A 22,095-nucleotide genomic window follows, 5' to 3' on the forward strand; every position below is an offset into this window, starting at 1 on the left:
TTATTTGGTAGATGGCAACAAAATTTATTCTGTCCTTACATTCCCTAACGTTGTCATCATTCTTGATGGTGTCCCACACACCTTGTGCCGGTAGATTAACACACAACTTTATCGACCATGTGTATAGTTACTTTTCATGAGTAATAGGTACTGGAGCGTTACACTCCCCTTGTTTTTCTTTTTATCGTTTTCACATCTCTTCGAGCGACCTTTTGTGGTGACGACATTTGTTTCGGCATCCTAACTTTGATACCATATGTTAGTTTTGACCCTGAAGTACAACCAAACAAATAATTGAAGCAGTAAGAACAACTCGGGAGAATTTCTTTTGTACTTTTTTGTGTAGATGAATCTTAAATATTAGGCTTTTTTTTTTTTTTTTTTAATGAATAAAGGGTATACGTGAAGAGTATTTATAGGATAAAACACTAACAAATTTCCTAAACTTTCTTATCAATTTAATACACAGTAACTATTCTCTTAAATGAAGATTATGTTGTTTTTTACCAAAGGAAATAGTTGATGAGGAAAAAACTCCTAAATGAAGATTATGTTGTTTTTGACCGAAGGAAATAGTTGATGAGGAAAAAAATCAAGAAAAATCTTGGGAGAAGAAAATAACTGAAAAACAAAGAGAGAGACCCTATTTCAGATTCTACGCTAAAGACAGATGATTTTATTCTCATTGAATTGACATATTTAAATAACCATTATATCCTACAAACATAAAGAAGTGGCGACTCAATTAAAGTCCTCTCGAAGACGTGGATATTCCACTCACTCTACTTGTGTGGCTTTAACAAGAAAATAGGAATTCTTAACCTAAAAATAGGGATTTATCTAACAATTTCCCTCTAAATCCTATATCTACCTTACTGTTTGAACTCCGATCTTCGAGCATAGTTCTTCAAATTTCACCCATGCTAGAGATTGGTGAAGATGTCTCCAAGCTGTTCCTCTGTTCGGATGAAATCAATTTTGATGTGCCCCCGGTTTGCACATTCCCAGATGTAGTGGAATCTAATTTCTGTGTGTTTACTCCGGGCATGCAAAACTGAATTTTTGATCAGGGAGATCGTAACTTTGTTGTCCACGTATAGTATTGGTGGATCGCCTTTTCTTCCGATAAGTTCTTCCACCAGTCGCGCAAGCCAGACCCCCTGTGTTGCCATCGTCGAAACGGCGATGTATTCTGGTTCGCAAGAAGACAAAGCAACTATCTTTTATTTAGTTGATTGCCAGCAGATAGCGCCGCCTGAGAGGAAGTAAATCATCCTGCTAGTGCTCTTACGATCATCAACGTCACCGGCCATGTCACTATCACTGTAGCCGACCAGCTCAATCTTCTCCTTTCCTCTCCCTGTGCCGTATCTCACACCCTAGCCTCTGGTTTCGGCTACATAATGCAAGATGCGCTTGACAGCCACTAGATGTTCCTCCTTAGGTGCTTTCATAAATCTACTCACGTATCCAACAGAATAAGCAAGGTCAGGGCGTGGGTTTACCAGATAGCGCAGGCTCTCGACAATGCTGCGGTAATTGGTGAAGTCGACTACCCTCGTAGTGCCGGTCTTCCTTAGCTAGAGTCGGGCCTCCATTGGCGTCCTTGTAGGGTTTCTGTCCGCTAGCCCAGCTGTGTGCAGCAGCTTCTTTGCGTACGCACCTTGACAGATGGTGATGCCGGCAGTACTCTCTTGCACTTCGATGCAGAGGTAGTAGCTGAGCACGCCGAGATCGTTCATCTTGAAGTTCTTTGACATCTCCCTCTTGAATCTCCCAAGAACTTCCATATCACCTCTAGTGATTATGAGGTCATCGACGTACACTCCCACGATCAGCCACTGCTTATCGTGGCCGTGCGTGTACATGTCATGCTCAAAGGCACAACGCTTGAACTTCAGCGACAGAAGGGTACTGTCGAGCTTTGCGTTCCAGTGCTTGCTGAATCCCCTAGAGTTCCTTGTACAAGCGCAGTACCTTGTCGGGGTTGTTGTTGTCCAGAAAGCCAGGTGGTTGTCGGATGTAGACGGTCTCCTTTAGCTCTCCGTTGAGGAAAGCGGACTTCACGTCCATGTGGTGGACCTCTCAGAAATGATGTACCGCGATCGCCAGCAATAGGCAGACAGATTCCAACCTTACCACCGAAGCGAATGCCTCTTCGAAGTCCACTCCTTGCTTTTGGACGTAACCCTTGTTAAAATAAGACTCACGAATCTGTGAAGTAATCTCACACACACTAACGATAGAATGCTCAGATACCGCTTTGTAAAAATACTACTCACGTATTTGTGAAGAAATGTCGAGAGAGGAGAGACAAAGAGACAAAGAATACTGAAAAACCTTTTCTATTGCTCTGTATTTCTTTGCTCCCTATTTTTGCTCTGACTTTACACCAAACGGATTAGGTATTTATACCTTTCCTATTACTAATAATAGGGTCAGAGAAACTCTCACGACCCCTGCCATCATTCCCTAGAAGAACTAGCTTTTCCAAATTAATTTTCCTATAATAACAAATTAATTAAAGTTGACATTAAGTTTATTTAAAACAAAAACGACATTAAGTTTATTTAAAACAAAAACTAACCTTCAGCATGTAAGTTTATTCCAACAAAACACATCCATAAACTCAAATGCTATATTCAACGATTCCATCTGCGCCGTTTTTGTTTTCTCGAGCTCAATCGTGGTTTCTTCAATTTCCTCTTCTTGTTCTCAAGCAGCAAACAAACTTGTCCTTTTCTGACGAGGCCTCATTTGGAGGTTCTCGAGAACAGCCCATTTGAGACACCAACTCCTCATTTCTCCCGTTTTCAGTCACGCTTGACTCGGACGTTAGAACTTCTTTCAGTTTACTCAATTCCCTTCGCAAGTCCACAACGACATTTTCCACTTCCATCTCTAGCCTTTCAATCTTCATTTCTAAATCTTTCTTTTCTTCTTCCATTTTCTCTTCCATTCTCATCCTCTTTCTTCTTTCTTCCTCAAATTCTTTTTCCCACCATTGGAGCTCTCTCTCTTCGAGCTCAAGCTCTCTGTTATCCAGTTGTTCATCCTTCTTCGATTTTCTCGTCTCCGATATCGTGATTTCGCCAAATTCGCTGTGTATCACCTCATTTCCAACAATTTCCACCGCCTCACGACTACCGTCGTCATCTTTCGCGCCGCCGTATTTTTTTTATATTTTATTTTCAGCTCTTCATTTTGGGGCATCAAGAGAATGCCTTCGTTTGTTGTGTCATCCAAAGCTAGGTTGATCGTTTCTTCCACCTTTTCCTCGGCTCGACAATCTCTTGCGAAATGACCTATTCTGCCACAATTGTAACATTTGTCCGAGTTACAATTGTTCGCATAGTGACCGTAATTTTGACATTTATAGCACTGGATGTTGGAATAATATCCTTGACCGCATCCATGACTGCGTCCTCTTCCATGCCAATTTGCTTGGCCCGACTGTCTCTTCTCCTTATAATGTTCTTCATAACTGCTGCCTTGACCACCTCGACCATTTCTGCAATTTCCACGACCACAACCTCTACTTTGAACATTTTGAGAGTAGAGTACCTTTTCATCTTTTATTGATGCTTTAGTTTGAAGTGCTTGATCGACTGTCTCCTCCTTCTTCTTACGATGCTCGGGTGCCTCGAGAGAACCGATGAGCTCATCGACCGTGAACGTCGCTAGGTCCTTTGACTCGTCGTTCGCACATACAACATTCTCGAAGTTGTCAGTTAACGACCTCAAGATCTTCTCCACAACCAGTGTCTCGGGTAACATTTCTCTACCACTATCTGTACGCACGTATTGTAGTCAAGTACATTTTCTGACTCCTTCATCTTCAAGCTCTCCAACTCGCCACGCAGAGTTTGGAGACGCACTTGCTTGACTCGGTCGGTTCCTTTGAACACTTTTTCTAACGTGTCCCATGCTTCTTTTGAAGCAGTTGCTCTGGAAATCTTCTCAAAACCCGACTCGTCAACGGCCCGGAATAGCATGTATAATGCCGCCTTATCCTTTGATTGCAATTCTTTTAGCGCCTTGTTTTGCGTTGTCGTATAACCAGTGGTATCCTTTGGTTATTCGAAACCTTCTTCGACCACCTCCCATGCGTCTTGAGAACTGAGAAGAGCTTTCATTTGGATTCTCCAATTCTCGTAGTTTGTCTTCATTAATCGCGATAGCGGCATTTGACTCATCACATTCACCATCAGCTCTGATAACAATTTGTGAAATAACTCTGATACCAATTTGTTAAAATAAGACTCACGAATCTGTGAAGTAATCTCACACACACTAACGATAGAACGCTCCGATATCGCTTTGTGAAAATACTACTTACGTATTTGTGAAGGAGATGTCGAGAGAGGAGAGATAAGGAGATAAAGAATACTGAAAAACTTTTTCTATTGCTCTGTATTTCTTTGCTCTTTGTTTTTGTTCTGACTTTACGGGAAAGGGATTAGGTATTTATACCTTTTCTATTACTAATAATAGGGTGAGAGAAACTCTCATGACCCCTGCCATCGTCCCCCAAAATAACTCTCAACTTTTTCTTTCGACTAGCTTTTCCAAATTAGTTTTCTAACATAACAAATTAACTAAAGTTGACATTAAGTTTATTTAAAACAAAAACTAATCTTGAGCATTTAAGTTTATTTCAACAGCCCTTCGTCACCAGACGGACCTTGTGCTTCACAACTTCTCTCTCTTCGTTACGCTTCAGTTTGAAAACCCATTTGAGTCCTATGGCTCGGTGTCCTTACGACATGTCCTCTAGACTCCACGTCTTGTTTTCAGTGATGGACGTCATCTCTTCTTGCATTGCCTTCAGCCAGCACAGGTTCCTTTCTGCTTTGGCGAAGGTGTTCGGTTCATCCGCGCTGATGGCATGTAGTTCGACCACCTCTTCTTCGAGCTCGCGCACCGCCAGTCTAGGTGGTTCACCTCCTCCCAGTAGGACTTCCATCCTCTGGTACCTGGCCACCAGACCATCATCGTAATCGGCATCCAGCGTCGAATCCGCAGTACGTGGTGTTGCGAACTTCACTAGTTCAAGGGGTGCAGGCGGAGTTGTCGTTGGAGTTGGCGTAGGCATGCCCAGTGCAGCTGTTGGTGGCGGTGACGGTTTCTGATCCTGCGCTCCTCCTTCTCCCGGCTTGGTGACAAGGTATTCCACCGTGAATTGATTTGAGTTTTGTCCGCCTCGGTCACGTTGTTCCACTGTCAGAAGGTGCTCTCGTCGAAGATGCCGTCGCGCGACACATGAGCTCGCCCCCCCCGCAGGATCATAGAGCCTATACGCCTTGCTCCCGAGTTCGTAGCCGATAAAGACGACCTTCAGCCTCCTGGGCTCGAGCTTGAAGAGGTGGGGGTGCGTGACCTTCATGTATGCGATGCAGCTAAACATTTGGAGTTAATGTACCGCTGGCTTCTTGTTGTACCAGGCCTTTTGTGACGTCTTTCCATCGAGGCTTCGCATTGGCGACCGATTGAGGAGGTAGACGGTCGTCATTACCGCCTCTCCCCATAACCTCTCCGGCATCCCGACCGTCATCAGCAATGACCTTGCTGTCCCAACGATGGTCTGATTTTGGCGCTCCACCACCTCGTTCTACTGGGGGAGTAGGGCGTTGTAAGTGTCGCTGCATGTCGAGCTTGTCGCATTACTTACCGAAACTCATCGAGGTGAATTCTCCGCCTCAGACAGTGTGCAACACTTGCATCTTCTTCCCGCATTCACCTTCCGCTTGCGCTTGAATGCGCTTAATCACCTCTGCCGCCTCACTTTTTGCTTGCAACAGGATCAGCCACATGAAGCGACTTTTGTCATCGACCAGCAGGAGGAAGAGAGTCTTGCCACCTGAGGTCGCCGGCTTGATGGGCCCGCAAATATCACCATGCACAAGCTCCAATGGCTCATCGGCGCGGTAGGATGCCTGAGACGGAAAGGGAATGCGCCTCTACTTGCCAATGAGACACCCGTCGCACAGCCTGTTCACGCCTTCGATTGCCGGTAAACCGTGCACTATCTCCTCCTTGTGTAGTTTTTGTAGAGCAGGAAAGTTCAGGTGCCCGTAAATTGCGTGCCATCTCAAAGCTACTTCTTCGGTCCTTGCCGAGGGGCTGACCAGTTGCTCTATCTTCCACTCCAGGATGTAAAAGCGGTTTGCTATGCGCCGAACTTGCGTGAGCAGCCGTCACCGATCATCATAGATCTTGAGTCGCCCGCGCTCAATGGAGATGAAGCAGCCGGCCTCATCGAGTTGACCCAGGCTCACAAGGTTAGCCTTGAGCCTCAAGATGAAGTAGACACCGGTCAGCTTACGGTGCTCGCCTCCCTTGCCGACAAACAGGATGGTTCCACAGCCTTCGATCTCGATGACAGAGCCATCGCCGAACTTCACCGTCTCGCGAATCCCCGAGTCGAGCTCGGAGAACGCAGACCTGGCCCCAGTCATATGGTTTGTTGTCCCTGTGTCGAGGACCCATCGTCAGTGCTCTTGCTACTCACCTATTTGAGTGAACCCTCTCTCCTCCTTCAGCTGAATTGGCTCCCTAGCCGGTGCCCTCAGCTGAAGACTATGTTGTTTTTTACCGGAGGAAATTGTTGACAAGGAAAAAAAACCGAAGGAAAATCTTGGAAGAAGAAAATAACGAAAAACAAAGATAGAGACAATATTTCAGATTCTAAGCTGAAGACCCGATGATTATATTTTCATTCAATTGTCATATTTAAATAACCATTATATCCTAAAAATGGAAAGAAGTAGCGACTCAATCAAACCGTTACCCTCCACGTGGATATTCCACTCACTCTAATTTTGTCGCTTTAACGGAATTCTTAACCTAAAAATAGGGATTTATCTTACGGACTAAGAACTTACTCCACAAGTTGATGATGGCTAATAATTTTTCTTAAAATTGTTCCACAAATAACTTGTTTATATTGAGGCATAACTTGTTAGATGACTTGATGTGCCTGTGGTGGTAGAGGAAAGGTGCATATGTTTGCAATGAAAGAAAGGCAGCAACATATGTTTTAGGAGATTTTGGGAAAAAGGATGTAAAAGGGAAATGCACCCTAATTAATTACTTATGTATTTGTAGTCTGAGTTATGTGCCACTTTGCTTGCATTATGAGGCTTCCAAAGCTGCACGGGACCAAGAATGTGGCTCTTTAAATTGGCGTCGATATGATAGAGTTGGGCTATACGGCCTCTTGGATGTGCAAAGGACCAAATGTGATGTTTTACAAAAAGTTCACATGAAAGAATTGGAGGTTCATTTCTTGGCTGGTTGTGATATTAATGTTCAAACCCAAGACCTACACATCACACCCTTTAATCAACCACTCATGAGCAAGCTATTTAAGTGATGAAGTTTCGTGTCGAATGCTGTCCTTGCCACTCACCAAAGAGATGACTTGGAGCCAAGGCAAGTCTAAGGCAAGGAGCTGCACCCAGTCTATGGATGACTGTCCTTGCCAAACCAGGTGAGCATCTAAGCATCAAGTTATGAAAAGATATGTATAAGTTTTGAGCTTAGGAACTCATTGGGAAGGATTGTTTGGGTCTGGATGACTAAGACTGACGTAAGAACATGCTGGGGTTTCTGGATTAGTCCGGATATATTATACTTATTGTTGTGCGCCGAAAACGGAACAAATGTACTCTCAACACCAATAAACGGAATTACACAAAGAGACACTAAGATATTTTTGTAGTTCGGAGAGATGAAGTTCCCCTACATTCACATGTAACAACCAATCACTAACAAACAAAGTGTTACAAGTGAATACCTCACTATCACACTACAAGACTCTCACCAATGTCACTCAAGAAATACAATGTGACACACAAAACTTGATATTTTCAGCCGCAGAAAGAATGACATTATATAGCATTTGGTTGAAACTAAAAATATCAGCCAAACTTATCCCAGAGAATAGAACTAATCAATCCTAAAGAATAGGACCTGATCAATTTACAACAATCTCCACCTTGTCATAAAATCTCCAAGTTGATAACGAATTTGGTTGCCACCACCTCAAGCCTCAATATGTATACCGAAAAAAAATTTCTTTTCCTTCGTAAACCCATTTATAACAAATTTCCTTTTTACCTTTTGGGAGTTGTACCAAGTTTGATTTATTTGCTGATTCATATTCTCTTGCAAGTGTAAGCTATCCGGACTCTGAATAACATCTTTGAAATTGTTAGGAACTCCATCAATCAAAGAGAAAGCATATGCTATCGTATCAGCAAATCTTGCAGGTTTTCGAATTACCCTTCGGGGTCTATTCTTGGCGATAGACTCAGGTTCCTCCACTCTTTCATTTACAAGGCTTTGCTTCTCCTGTTCTAAGACATCGGATTTATTCTCTACCTGATCAATAGGTTCTTCAGTAGGAGCAACCATATCAGGGGAGAACACCACCTTTACCACTTGCTTCAATGCCTCGTCATTATTTTCAATTTCCTGCAAAAACATTCCAGACCCATCGAATGTCACATCTCGACTATTAACAATCTTACTTATTCCTGGACACCATAACCTACTCTTTACGCCTTTGCTAAATCCCATAAACTTGACTTTTTTTGTTCTAGGATCCAACTTTGAGTATGTCACATGATAATAAGTAGGACATCCAAACACATGCAAGTTATCATAATCACTAATAGGAGTACCCGACCATACCTCAAGGGAAGTTTTCCCACCATTTCCAGAAACAGGTAAACGATTCACCAAGTGAACTGCATAATTGAGAGCCTCAGCCCAAAATGCCTTACTCAATCCTGCTTGAGACAATATGCACCGAACCTTCTCTATTAATGTCTGGTTCATTCTCTCAGCAACTCCATTTTGTTGTGGCTTACCAGGAACAGTGAAGTGTCGAATGATCCCTTCATCTCGACATACTTTAAGGAATGGATCTCCACCGTTATCTGATCTCAACTTTTTGATTTTCCTATCCGTCTGATTCTCTACCATTTTCTTCCACTCTAGGAAGATTTGGAGAACCTCGTTTTTGTGCCTCATGGGATACATCCAAACTCTCTTCGAGTAGTCATCAATCAAGATGACAAACCACCTCTTTCCTCCCAATGAGACATTCTTCGCGGGACCCCATACATAAGTGTGAACATAATCCAAAATGTCCTTTGTTTGGTGTATAGCTGCACCAAACTTCACATATTTTTGTTTACCAAATATACAATGTTTACAAAAATAAATTTTACCAGTTGTGGCACCCTTAAGGACTCCTTGGTTCACCAATGTCTGGAGCGTCTTCTCACCAGCATGCTCGAGTCGCATATGCCATAATTTCGATATGTCTTGTCCTTTCGAACTTGCCACAGCAGCATGCCCAATTATTGTGGTTCCATTGAGGTAGTATATGTTACCTCTTCTAGTTCCTTTAATTGCCACCAAAGCTCCACGAGCTACTTTCAAATTCTCTCCTTCCAAAATGATGCGATAACCACTCGCATCCAAAACGCCAAGGGAAATCAAATTTTTCTTCAAGTCAGGGACATATCTCACATGTAACGCCCCTAATTTTCTAAATCTAATTAGTGACGTCACCCTGCATACATAATTCATCACGAAGAAGCTCATCATAAATAACCTTCGAAACAAAACAAAATCTTTCATAAACATTCATAAATCCAAAACAACCTATCTCCAAAAATAAACCTTCAATAACTGAATTTAAAAATGAATCTAAATAAAGCAATAGTCAATGCTATAACTTAAAATAGTCGGTAAACTCCTAAAAATATCCCCTCTCCAACTTCGATAGTCTCCTTAGCTCCACCGTCAACCGTACATTGGCGCCTTGCCTTTACCGGAAAAATGTAGGTAGCACGTGGCTTGATTATTTTAAGAAATACTCAGTAAGTCACCCCACTATTGGGGTTAGGAATGCAAACACATGCAACATATGAGCGGGACCTAACTTTTCATAAACTTTTCATAGCCTTGGGCGCTTTCCTATTTTGGGTAGGGTTGGGTGTGTGGTACTCCTTCACACATGGCCCATGTACGTGTACATGGACCCATCAGGCGGGCTCGTAAACATACCCCTTGGGCCTGACTTGGTCGGGAAAACGTGTTACACGTAGCCGGACACCACAGAACAGAAAAGGGCCCGCATGATATCATGGCGAACATAAATATCGTATTTCATTTTTTCATAACATAAAGGGAAAGAATCCCGATGCACGTGACATACATATATGCGTGAGGTCCCTTAACATATCTAACATGGCATTGCATAAGCAGTACTAACATCGCATATATGTTTCTTACATTACATGGCATCTCACATGACCTACATTACATGGCATACTACATAACATGAAAGTACATTCCAGTTGCATAAACATCTCATGACATGACTCGATAATTCTACGTGTATCTATGACATCGATCAACATATTCATTGCATATAATACTAACATCTCATTCATAACTTCACATAACATAAACAGTCAACAGTCAACATAATTCATACATCACATAACATACCCAATCTACAGTCAACACAATCTATACATCACATAATCATATCACATAAATATGGTACATGCAGGGGCCACAGGGCACGCACCATCATACAACACGTAGTAAGCCAACTCCAACAATAAGGTCACTTACCTCGATGGTCTTGGTTGAAGTCACTCAAAACGAGCTAATCCCAGCGGTTAAATACTTTCTATGATAACCACATAAAAACATAGGAACCTTTCATAACATACCCTAGCTAAACCTCATGCTATTTATCAAAATAAACCCTTGACCTAATCTGTCTTTAACGTTTAGGAATCATACTGACCTCGGATGGTAAAACTAAGGGCAAAAACGACTTTGGAAGGGTTGAAAACCTTGGAATCGATATATTATAGTGATACCAAGTCACCAAGCCAAGCTGCCAAGCCGAGCCGACCAACTAAGCCGCCAAGTCGAGCCGCAGGATTTGAAGGAGCCGAGCCGCCGTACACGTCAAGCCGAGCCGAGAGCACGCGTGCGGAGTCGAGACAAAGGCTGCAGTGCGCGTCCGTGTTGGGCCGAAACGCACAGGGCCCGCGTCCGTTCCGTGGGCTGGTCTAGAGGCCGAACGTGAATCCGACTTGTTTCCTTCATCTTCCTTACCCGAAATCTCGCAAAAACCCTAATCGTTGCTGCGCCGCCAACGACGACGTCACAACCCCGATTCCGACGATGTGACGACACTCCTCACCTATTCCGACAGACGCGCAACGGTATTCAACACCGATAGCTTCAGTCGATTCTCCCTCCGGCCACTCACCGAAGAAAACCCAGCGAAACACGCCACACGTTCTTCCGACTAACTCACTCAGACACCCTCGAAAACCCAACAAGTTTGGAGAGCAAAAGTCGTTTACAAGGAAGGGGGAGAGTTGAATATAGGAATATAAAAGATCTTTATGACTTTTCCATTAAGGTAGTAATTTTCTTGTTAGAAATCGCACCATTTTCCAGCTAGAATAAAGGCTAGCATAATATCTTGTAGAGAAATAAAAATAAAATCTTAACCAAATAAGGTAAAAATGGAAATTTTGAATAGTTACATCACATCATTGAGTTTTTGTATAACCCCATCAAACATCTTGATTTATACTGAGCCGATTCCCATCATATTGCAAGTACTATCATTGCCATGTAGGCAACTTCACCATTGAACTCTTTGAAGTCCAAAAACATCTCTCTGTTGTGACACATATGATAGAAGCACCCAGAATCAAGAATCCATTCACTGGATTGGCTGACTAATAAAGAGATGAAGCACCCAGAATCAAGAATCCATTCACTGGATTGGCTGACTAATAAAGAGATGAAGCACCCAGAATCAAGAATCCAATCACTGGATTGGCTGACTAATAAAGAGATCGTCAAGGCATTATCTGAATCAGTATCATCATCTCTAATTACATTGGACTTCGACCCCTTCTCTTTTAAGATCGGCAATCTTTCTTCCAATGGTCTTTCTGTCGACAATATGCACATTCATTTTTATCAAGTTTTCTCCAATTATCCAATCTACCTCTCGACTTTGATCGGGACTTTCCATGTTCTCCTTTTTTCCAAGTAGAAGTCCCTCCACGAGCAGTGAGAACATTTGAGCTAGAATCTTGGTATGCCTTCTTTTCCTTCTTTCGCACCTCATTATTCATCAAGGCATTTGAAACATCTTCAAAATCAATATTAGTGATTCCATGTACTAGGGTCGTTACTAAAAACTCATAGGATTCCGGTAAAGAATTTAATAACAACAACGCCTTGTCCTCGTCATCAATCTTAACATCAAGATTGAGCAAATCAGTGATGATTTTGTTAAAATCATCCAAATGCTCCGCCATTGAGATATCTTTATTGTAGTCAAAACGGAAGAGTTTCTTCTTCAAATAGAGTTTATTTTCCACACTCTTCTTCATATATTTCGCCTCAAGCTTGTCCTATAGTTCTTTTGCCATGGTAACCTTCATAAATGGATATTTCTGATCCTTGCCAAGACAGGATCGAATAATTCCACAGGCTTGCCGATTTAATTTCGTCCATTCTGCTTCTGTCATATCTTCAGGCATCTCCTATTGGAGAGAAACATCAAGGTCTTGCATGACCAGCAAATCGCTAACTTCGCCTCGCCAAACACCAAAATTATTGGTTCCATCAAATTTCTCTACTTCGAGATTGGAACTCCACAATCTCGATCCACGCCGTGTTTTAATTCCAGATAATTCTACCATTTGCAATAATTAATCTGGATGTAACTAAAAAATACAATTCTTGAAAATTGATTTTCAAGAGAATAAGCACGATTGTGAGCACGTCTAGTGGTCGATGAGGCCAAAACTTTCACAATACCCCAAATACCACAATCAGGCTCTGATACCACTTGTTGAGCACCGAAAACGGAGCAAATGTACTCACAACACCAATGAACGAAATTACACAAAGAGACACCAAGATATTTACGTGGTTCGGAGAGAAGAAGTTTCCCTACATCCACGGGTAGCAACCAATCACTAACAAAAAAAGTGTTACAAGTAAATACCTCACTATCACACTACAAAGACTCTCACCAATGTCACTCAAGAAATACAATGTGACACACAAAACTTGATATTTTCACCGGCAGAAAGAATGACATTATATAGCCTTTGGTTGAACCTAAAAATATCAGCAAAACTAACCAAACCTAAAAATATCAGCAAAACTAACCAAACCTAAAAATATCAGCAAAACTAACCAAACCTAAAAATATCAGCCAAACTCATTCGACAGAATATGACTAATCAGTCCTAAAGAATAGGATGTTATGACAATTTACAACACTTATTGCATGTGATGTGTTCTTTACTACGTGGGGATGGGTAGGGATTTTGCCATTTAACCATTATTTTTCAACCTGACTCACAAGGGTCCACATATGTACATTATACATGGCTTGAGAGCCTAACTATGAGTCTACTAGGCTCTGGAACCACGTGACCAACACACTAAGGTTCATTAAGGCCATGAGTATGGTAACCTTCAAGTTGTTTGTTATTTCAGCATGTTAGAGAGTCTAGTAGGTTAGTTGTAGATGACCGAGAGCGAGTCTTAAACTACGAGTTCATAGAGTATACATTAAAGCATAATTGGAGAACCACAATAAAGAAAGAGCTAATAATAACATTCTAGGACTCCTAAATATGGAAAGTCAAGCTCTAGATAGTTGGCAGTCACAACAATGGTAAACGGGAAATAACTCAATTATAAGAGTTAATTAAAGAGATTAGTGGTTCAGGAACTTGAGGTGAATCTGCTCAATATAAAAGAATACTTTGGCATTTACTGAGCTAGAGGGAAAGTGATGTAGTCATAGTACAAAGAATGGTAATCTAGTCCTGTTTATAGATCACATAATAATATGAAGTTTGTTGCTATGAATGATACAAGTGAGTGTTAATAAGATAACGCTACACTATGATCAATGAACAATTCCTCATAACCATTTATGTGATTTCAATGATATTAAACGAGCTTTTAAGAAAGGGTTTGACATGTCAGAATGGTTGTAAGAGACTAGAGTTGAATACTTTTATCAAAGAATCCAACTACCTTTCATCAGCCAACAATAGGTGAATAGGGAATGAAAGTGTTGATACAATAAAAAATGGATTAGGGAGGCTTAAAAGAGGCTGATAGCAGGTCTCTTAAATTTAGCCGGACTCAGGTGAGTTTTACTTGTAACATGAAACAAGAATAGGAAAGCTTGGTTAACATCTTGATGGCTCATAGTTAGTCTTATAATATATATACCTACTTTATCTTTAACCTATGCATCTTAATGAACTATAAACGATTGAATATATTAATATACTTATTTGTGCTACTCTATCTTTGTTATAGATGAAACTCGAGGTACCAATTATGGACAATCGCGTGAGAGAGCAAGGTTCCTTTTTAGACCTATCTTATAAATTTTCGTTTGTTCCGAGCTGCTAAAATGGAAAATTTGAAAGAGTTAAAATGATCCCAAATGAGAACTTATATATTTATCTAAATTGGTTTTGGTTTGTTTATTTTTCCTATGAATTGGTAAGAAACTTCGCTCATGAACCTGATTGAACTACTACTGAATGAAATGGAACATGAATGAGAGTGAACTGTCAGACAGTTATGGAGGTAAGCGAGGGCGTGGATCCAGCTAAGAAATGTGGCCATAGAAGGATACTCTTTAGTCCTTTTCATACTTCTATTTTCCCGATAACATTTTGAAAACACCAAATATCCATTCATATTACTCTACCCTCTATAATTTCTCTTATTCTTAAAATTACACATAAATTTATTTCAAACTTTTAACGTGTTCTATGTTACGAGCAAAGGATACTTCTCTAATATGTTTTGTACGAATGCATACACAATAATATAATATGTGCTCCTTTCTTTTTATTGGTTTCCAGTAGCTGAGCGTACGCTACTCCATAGTCAAGCTTAGAGGATACGTATAGAAGCCCATCTAGTGGGCTCATGCATGCGTATGTGAATTGTTTGTGGAAAAGTATTATGCATACAACTCTACCCGAAAAAGAATGTAGAGTCCAAGGAATAGTCACAAAAAGTAGGTCTCACCATGAAACATATTACATGTGATTCTATTTTTCGACTTCAACCATGGGATCACTTGCTGAGTAATTTTAAATACTCAAACCATATTTAACATTTTTCTAGGTAAAGGTAAGGACCTCATGTACTGAGGGCGACATCAACTATAGAGATCATGAAATCAAGTCACACGTATTTTGTGGCTATATATACATGTCATATGATATTGTTATGATGATACATGCTTTATTTGATGAACATATCAATATGATCGTATGTTGGCTTTTTGGGCACTTAATATCATATTAATTAATTTTAAATAATTAATTAATTGATGTTTTGATGATAACAAACATACTCTAATTATTAACTATTTTCAGTATTTTGAACTGTTCACGGTATAAGATTGAGAATAACGATTTTAACGACTTCTCAATCACTCAAATTAGAGCTAAAACGAAGAAATTACAGTCGAGACAACATATTCGACGTGATGATGTGACAGCTAAATCAAAATGATAGACAAATCAAAGTATGACACTTATAATTTTGGAAGAGTATCAAGTCGGGGAGTTTTTCTTATTATTATATTTTAAAATAAAATTATTTATACCTAATATAAATTTGAATCTAACCGTTACTCTCATCGATTTTTATTATTACTCTATAATATTATTATATTATTATATTTTAAAATTTTGGTGGTTACTCACATCATTTTTATTATTATTATATTATTATATTTATAATAAATTTTGAAATTTGAATTTAACTGTTACTCAAGTTACTTTTTATTATATTTATAATAAATTTTGAATTTGTCATTAGACCGTTACTTACCTCGGTTTTTATTATTTTTATATTATATTATTATATTTAAAAATAATAAAAAAAAATTATAAATTTTTTTTATTATTTACTTTTAATCTCTGTTTTCCGTTTCTCTTTTAAAATCCAATGCTCAATATTAATTTCTATTGCTACTCTTCTTCTCTGTCTAAACTCATCTACTTCTCCATATTTTATTTTTATTATCTTATTCTTATTCTTGAGAGAGATTTGAGAGAGATTTTTTTATTGTATTGTGAGAAAATAATTGTGAGTGCTTCAAATTGTAAATCTTGATCTTGCGTCGTGGAAAAAATTTAGTTTACTCTTGAATTCGTAAAAAGAACGGTGTAGCGATTGGACTCTGATTCGTGGAAAGAGTTGAAAAGTTCTTTATTCAAATTCCCAAGAAGCGCTTGGGGGAGTGAAGTAGGTCGATTTTGACCGAACCGTAAAACTAGGTTGTCATATTTTTTAACTCTTTCCTATTTAATTTCAAAATTATTATTGCGATGGATTGTATGTTCCAGTTGATTATTGTTTTGACTTGAACTATTTTATTTTAGTAATTATAATCTTCTACTTATTTGTAAAAAGTTTCATACTTTTATCATTAAAACTCTATTCACCCCCTCTAGGGTTACCATACCTATCCAACATGGTAGACTTTTGAGGCATTATGGATTAAAATATATCATAAAGTATGTAAGAAATATTATGATTATGTATGTTAGCCTCGTAAAGAAATGTTTTGTCTTTTCTTTTTCTGTTAATCAAAGTAGTCATTATATAAAGTCAACATGTCCGAGTGGTTAAGAAGACAGACTCGAAATCTGTTGGGCTTTGTATGAGAGTAAAAAAAATTTTAACCAAATATTAATTAAGAAGATGATGTTGTCAAATGTTGTTGGCCTAATTTGAATATGGATTAGTTGTGGATTAGAATGGTGAAAGTGAAAGTGAAGCACTAAATTGTGGAAAGCGAGGAGGGTGGCGATGTCATGGTGGGGTCGCCATAATACATATATGCGTACCAAATGCAAACAAATTAATGGTCGGCTGAGAGCTGCTGGGGTTTCCCCTCCACTCTATTCTACCTACTCCTCTTCAATTTCTTTATTCACTTTTCCTTTATTTTGGTTAATCTGCCCCTCCACCTATTCAAATAATTTCCAACTCGATCACCATCCAGCAGTTGCTCAGCCCATTCACGTGCCAATCTCGATCTGCCATGATTGTCCCAAAAACTAGGTCCTATCATGAACTATATTACATGTGATTGCATTTTTCAACTTTAACAATATGATCATTTATGGATTATTTTTAAATACATCACCTACGTTTAATATTTTTTTTCCAGGTAAAGGGAAGAGCCACATAGACGAATGACAACCTCAACTGAGGAGGTCATGGAATCTCAGTCTCGATAGTTAGATTTTTGCATATAGGTTACAAAAGTCAATGACATTTTTATCTCTAAACTTTGATGTTCTTTTTATGATGCTATTATGTTTGAAATAAAATTATGAATATTTAAGTCATGATATGTACACCGTGACGGTTTTATTTTTAAGGAAAAAAAGTAAGGAATTTACCCTACTGAATCAAGTAAGTAATTGTAAAAGATGAACTTATCGTCTGAAAGCATGTTATAAGAAGTATGCTATGAAACATGAAACTAAAAACATGATTAGATATTCATTTTGAGATCACAATACTATGAATCATTACTAAATCCTAACAATTTTCATGCATTATGATTATGTTGTTCTATGGAGACAATTAAGGGCTCATCAACTAATTTCTAATCGTGAATCTTGACTATCGAGACTTTGTATGACATTTTATTATGTTTATGCACCGGTAGAGCTAGGGTTGAGTCTTAAAATGCATAAACCTTATGAGAAACTTAATGATGACGATGAAATGGACTAGTAGATCATCTGAACAAGATACCTTAGAATCTTAAGAACGTAAAAAAGGAAAGAGAACCTTATAATTTTCAACCATGGCCCTAACACGAGCTTAGGTGAACAAAGTAAGCCTAGGGTATAGCCTAATAAAAGTGTGTAACTTAGGAACGAAGTTCTAAATATAAATAAGACACTAAATGAACGAATGAACAAACCAATGAAAGAAGACTTATGAATGAACTAAGAACTATATGTAAGTTCCATGGGTGGCTTTCATGGCTTCCATTGGTGCGATCAAGGTGAGGGCATGTACGAGCTATAAGGCTAGATCGTTGTCTTCTATTTCTCAGACTTAATTCTATTTCTCAGACTTAATGTATTTATGAACCAAGTGTTTTGTATTCTTGTTTTGTAGTCTTTTTGTTTTGTAAATTATGTGTGAATGTGAATATTTGATTAATCCACCACACCAATGGTGTGAAAGTTATCTTATTTGTAATCAAATAAATTACAAAGATATGGAAATAGTAATAAATGGAAATAAAAATAAAGGGAAAGATACCCATGTAATAAGGCAAATATCTAATAAAATATAATTTATTATTAAATATACATGGTAAACTATAATTTATTACTAAATATCATGGCTATCATTAACTGCATGACTGTGTGCACATTTTTAAAGATTTAAATTATTATATATTTTCAAATTATTTTGTGTTATTAAGTGAGGAATCGTGGCTTGAATCTTTTGATAAGCGAGTCTTTATAAACTTTGCTGTCACCTATTATGACTTTCCCACCATGTATCATGACATTCACCCATCAAAAGTCTCCTTAAGTTACCCAATCAAAGAACATAGGTTGACTTTTGGTGAGAAGTAAGTCATTTTCGACTCAAGATTTGTGAGTTTTTCCCTCTTTAGTCAATTAGATAATGTTTGGGCAGCCTAATGTTAGGATTGATACTAGTTGTTAGCTTTGATACCAATTGTTAAGATCGCTCAACAACACACACATTCGATCAAGATGAACACAAAGTGTTTGCTAGATCCCTTGCCCCCTCTATCTTCTCCAAACACATCACCATCTTCCACTAACCTCCGAATGAAATGGTATCGCCTTCTGTGTTTTGAATGATAGATCAGGTTCCTCGCCAATTGCATGACACTCTATCAATCTACCTGCAGAATCTTCTCGCGCTGCTTCTTGCCTAATTATTCTAGATAGTCTATCATTCATATCATCTTCTTTCCAGCTTCAACCATTGTCACGTACTCAGCTTCAACAAATGAAAGAGCAATGCATTTCTGAAGCCTAGACATCCCATCATCCGTAGCTTGCTCCCACTTAGTTGTATCCTCCAACTGTAGGGCCTCATCAAGGGGCTTTCATTCCCCTTCATCAGTCACCAACCTATAGTGCAAAGAAGGTACATACCTATCTGGTACTCTGATGGCTCTGGATGATATTTTCAACACTTGCTCAGGTGTCACTTGCTCCGCTTTTGGTTCTTCAACAACAGTCTCAAGAGTTTCTTGAGTATCAGCTACATCATCACTGGGGAATCTTTCAGCAACTTAACCCCAACTCCCACTTGCTTTGTTGTCCCGATATCTTTTTTCAATTCTCTAGCAGTCTTTGTGAAGCTAACTCGTTTCTGTTCGCTCATAATGCAGTTCTCACAATGACTCATATTAACAGATTTCAGACTTTCCAAAACTCCTTCAGTAGCCAGCATCTTCATTCATTTAACGCTCATATGTCCAAGTCTATTGTGTCATATACTTGAATTTGAAGCACTCTCAGCAACAACAGCTCTGTTCATACACCCTGGAGTGGTGTACAAAGTTCCATATTTTTTGTGCCATGTGCTACCACCATAGCACCCCTCACAATCTTCCACGAACTCTTCTCAAACTCTGTTGCATAACTTGTGCTATTCAACTGACCAATAGAGATCAGGTTTTTCTTGAGACTAGAAATATATCTGACATTCTTTAATGTCTACTGATTTATTGTCGAAGTTTTTATGTAGACATCCCCTTTTCCTTCAATCTTCAAATCTTTGTTGTCGGCAAGATACACCTTCTCGAAACAACTCTTTATTTGGAGATGAATGAAAAGATGCACCTAAATCCAAAATCCAGGATTCAATCGGACTGTCCACGCTGAGGATTAAAGCATCCCCAATGTCTTTTGCTAAATTTACTGAATCATCATCATCTTCTGATTTGTGATTCTGCTCCCTCTTGTACCATTTACCCAAAGTGACCTTTTTCTCCACAACTCCAACACTTTGCATTTGGTTTGTTTGGAGATTTTTCTTGGTTTCTTGATTTTGATAGCCCATCGTTTGGGCCTTTTGATTTACTTCTTCCCCTTCAATCCACACTAAGAGCATTGCCTGATAAATCTCCAATTTTCTGTTTGCGAATACTTTCATTAAGAACTACGTCTCGAATTTCATCGAACTTCAGTTTATCAGATCCTCATGAACTGCTGATTGCGGCAACAACAGTATCCCACGACTCGGGTAAAGATGACATCAAAATCAATGTTTTAATTTCATCCTCGAAATTAATTTCCACCGAACTCAGTTGACTTACAATCATATTGAATTCGTTTATATGACTAGCAACAGATCCACCTCCAGACATTTGTAGATTAAACAGCCTTCGCATCAAATACACATTGTTCATAGCCGACGGTTTCTCGTACATATTTGACAACGCATTCAACAGATCTGACGTTGTCTTCTCCTTGATAATATTGAATGCCACGTTTTTTGACAGCGTCAACCGGATCAACCCTAAGGCTTGACGATCCTTGAGCTTCCACTGCTCCGTGGTCATAGTATTCGGTTTCACCCCCAACAGGGGTTCGTGAAGACCTTTCTGGTATAGACAATCTTCAATCTGTATCTTCCAGAAACTAAAATCGGATCCATCAAACTTTTCAATTCCAATCTTTGAAATTTCCATCTTCATAGATCATGGTGAATTTCGCCTTGCTCTAATACCAGTTGTTAGGATCGATACCAGTTGTTAGGATCGATACCAGTTGTTAGCTCTAATACCAATTGTTAGGATCGATCAACAATGTACACACTCGATCAAGATGAACACAAAGAACAGGAGAGAGAAAATACTAAGAGAAATATTGGCTAAAGGTTTTATTATTGATGACTTAAGGTATGTACAACAAAATAGAATACAGAAAATGAAAAAATGTACATTTCGACAGCACTACCTAATAGGTATATATATGGTTTCAATTTATAAAATATAGGTTCCTCATATTTAAACTTACAAGTATAATCTAACAAATATAAAATATCTACCATATATATCTCTATCTTTATTAAATATCTTCCAAATATATCTCTACTAGATCTTTACTAAATATCTTCCAAATATATGACTGTCAAGATCTTTACAAAATATCTTCCAAATATATCTCTATCAAATCTAGGCATCAGGCTCCATATCCCAACAAGGTTGACTTTGGTGAGAAGTAAGTCATTTTCGACTCAAGATTTGTGAGTTTTTCCCTCTTTAGTCAACTAGATAATGCTTGGGCAGCCTAATCTTTGAACGAATATTTTTTTTTTATGACATCTCATATCGTACCATTTAACTTAGCGGCTCGCAAATGAAATAGTATACACAGTCACATGTTTGCATTTTCAACTAAGGGCATCTATTGCTTAGTTCACTCGATCGAGCAATTTTGTAACATATTCTTGTCAACGAGCCTATTTAGAAGAAAACTTGAGCTTGTGGAAGAAGTGACATATCAAACTATTGTTTATTCTGACTACAATGTTGGCTACAATTTTGTTTCCAGAAAGGTATTGTCTCCAACCTCGCAAACAATGAACCTGTTAAGGATATTTAGTAATAAATTATAGTTTACCATATATATTATATTTGATATTTTATTATAAGGCAAATATCTTTCCATTTATAGTTTACCATATATAATATTTGCCTTATTGCCATAGGTATCTTTCCATTTATTGTTATTTCCATTTATTACCATTTCCATATCCTTGTAATTTATTTGATTACAAATAAGATAACTTTCACACCACAGGTATCTTTCCATTTATTGTTATTTCCATTTATTACTATTTCCATATCCTTGTAATTTATTTGATTATAAATAAGATAACTTTCACACCATTTAGGTGTGGTGGATTAATCAAACATTCACAGAACCCTCACCCAACATC

This window comes from Cucurbita pepo, chromosome LG16 (assembly GCF_002806865.2).
Source record: "Cucurbita pepo subsp. pepo cultivar mu-cu-16 chromosome LG16, ASM280686v2, whole genome shotgun sequence".
In the NCBI taxonomy this organism is placed as follows: Eukaryota; Viridiplantae; Streptophyta; class Magnoliopsida; order Cucurbitales; family Cucurbitaceae; genus Cucurbita; species Cucurbita pepo.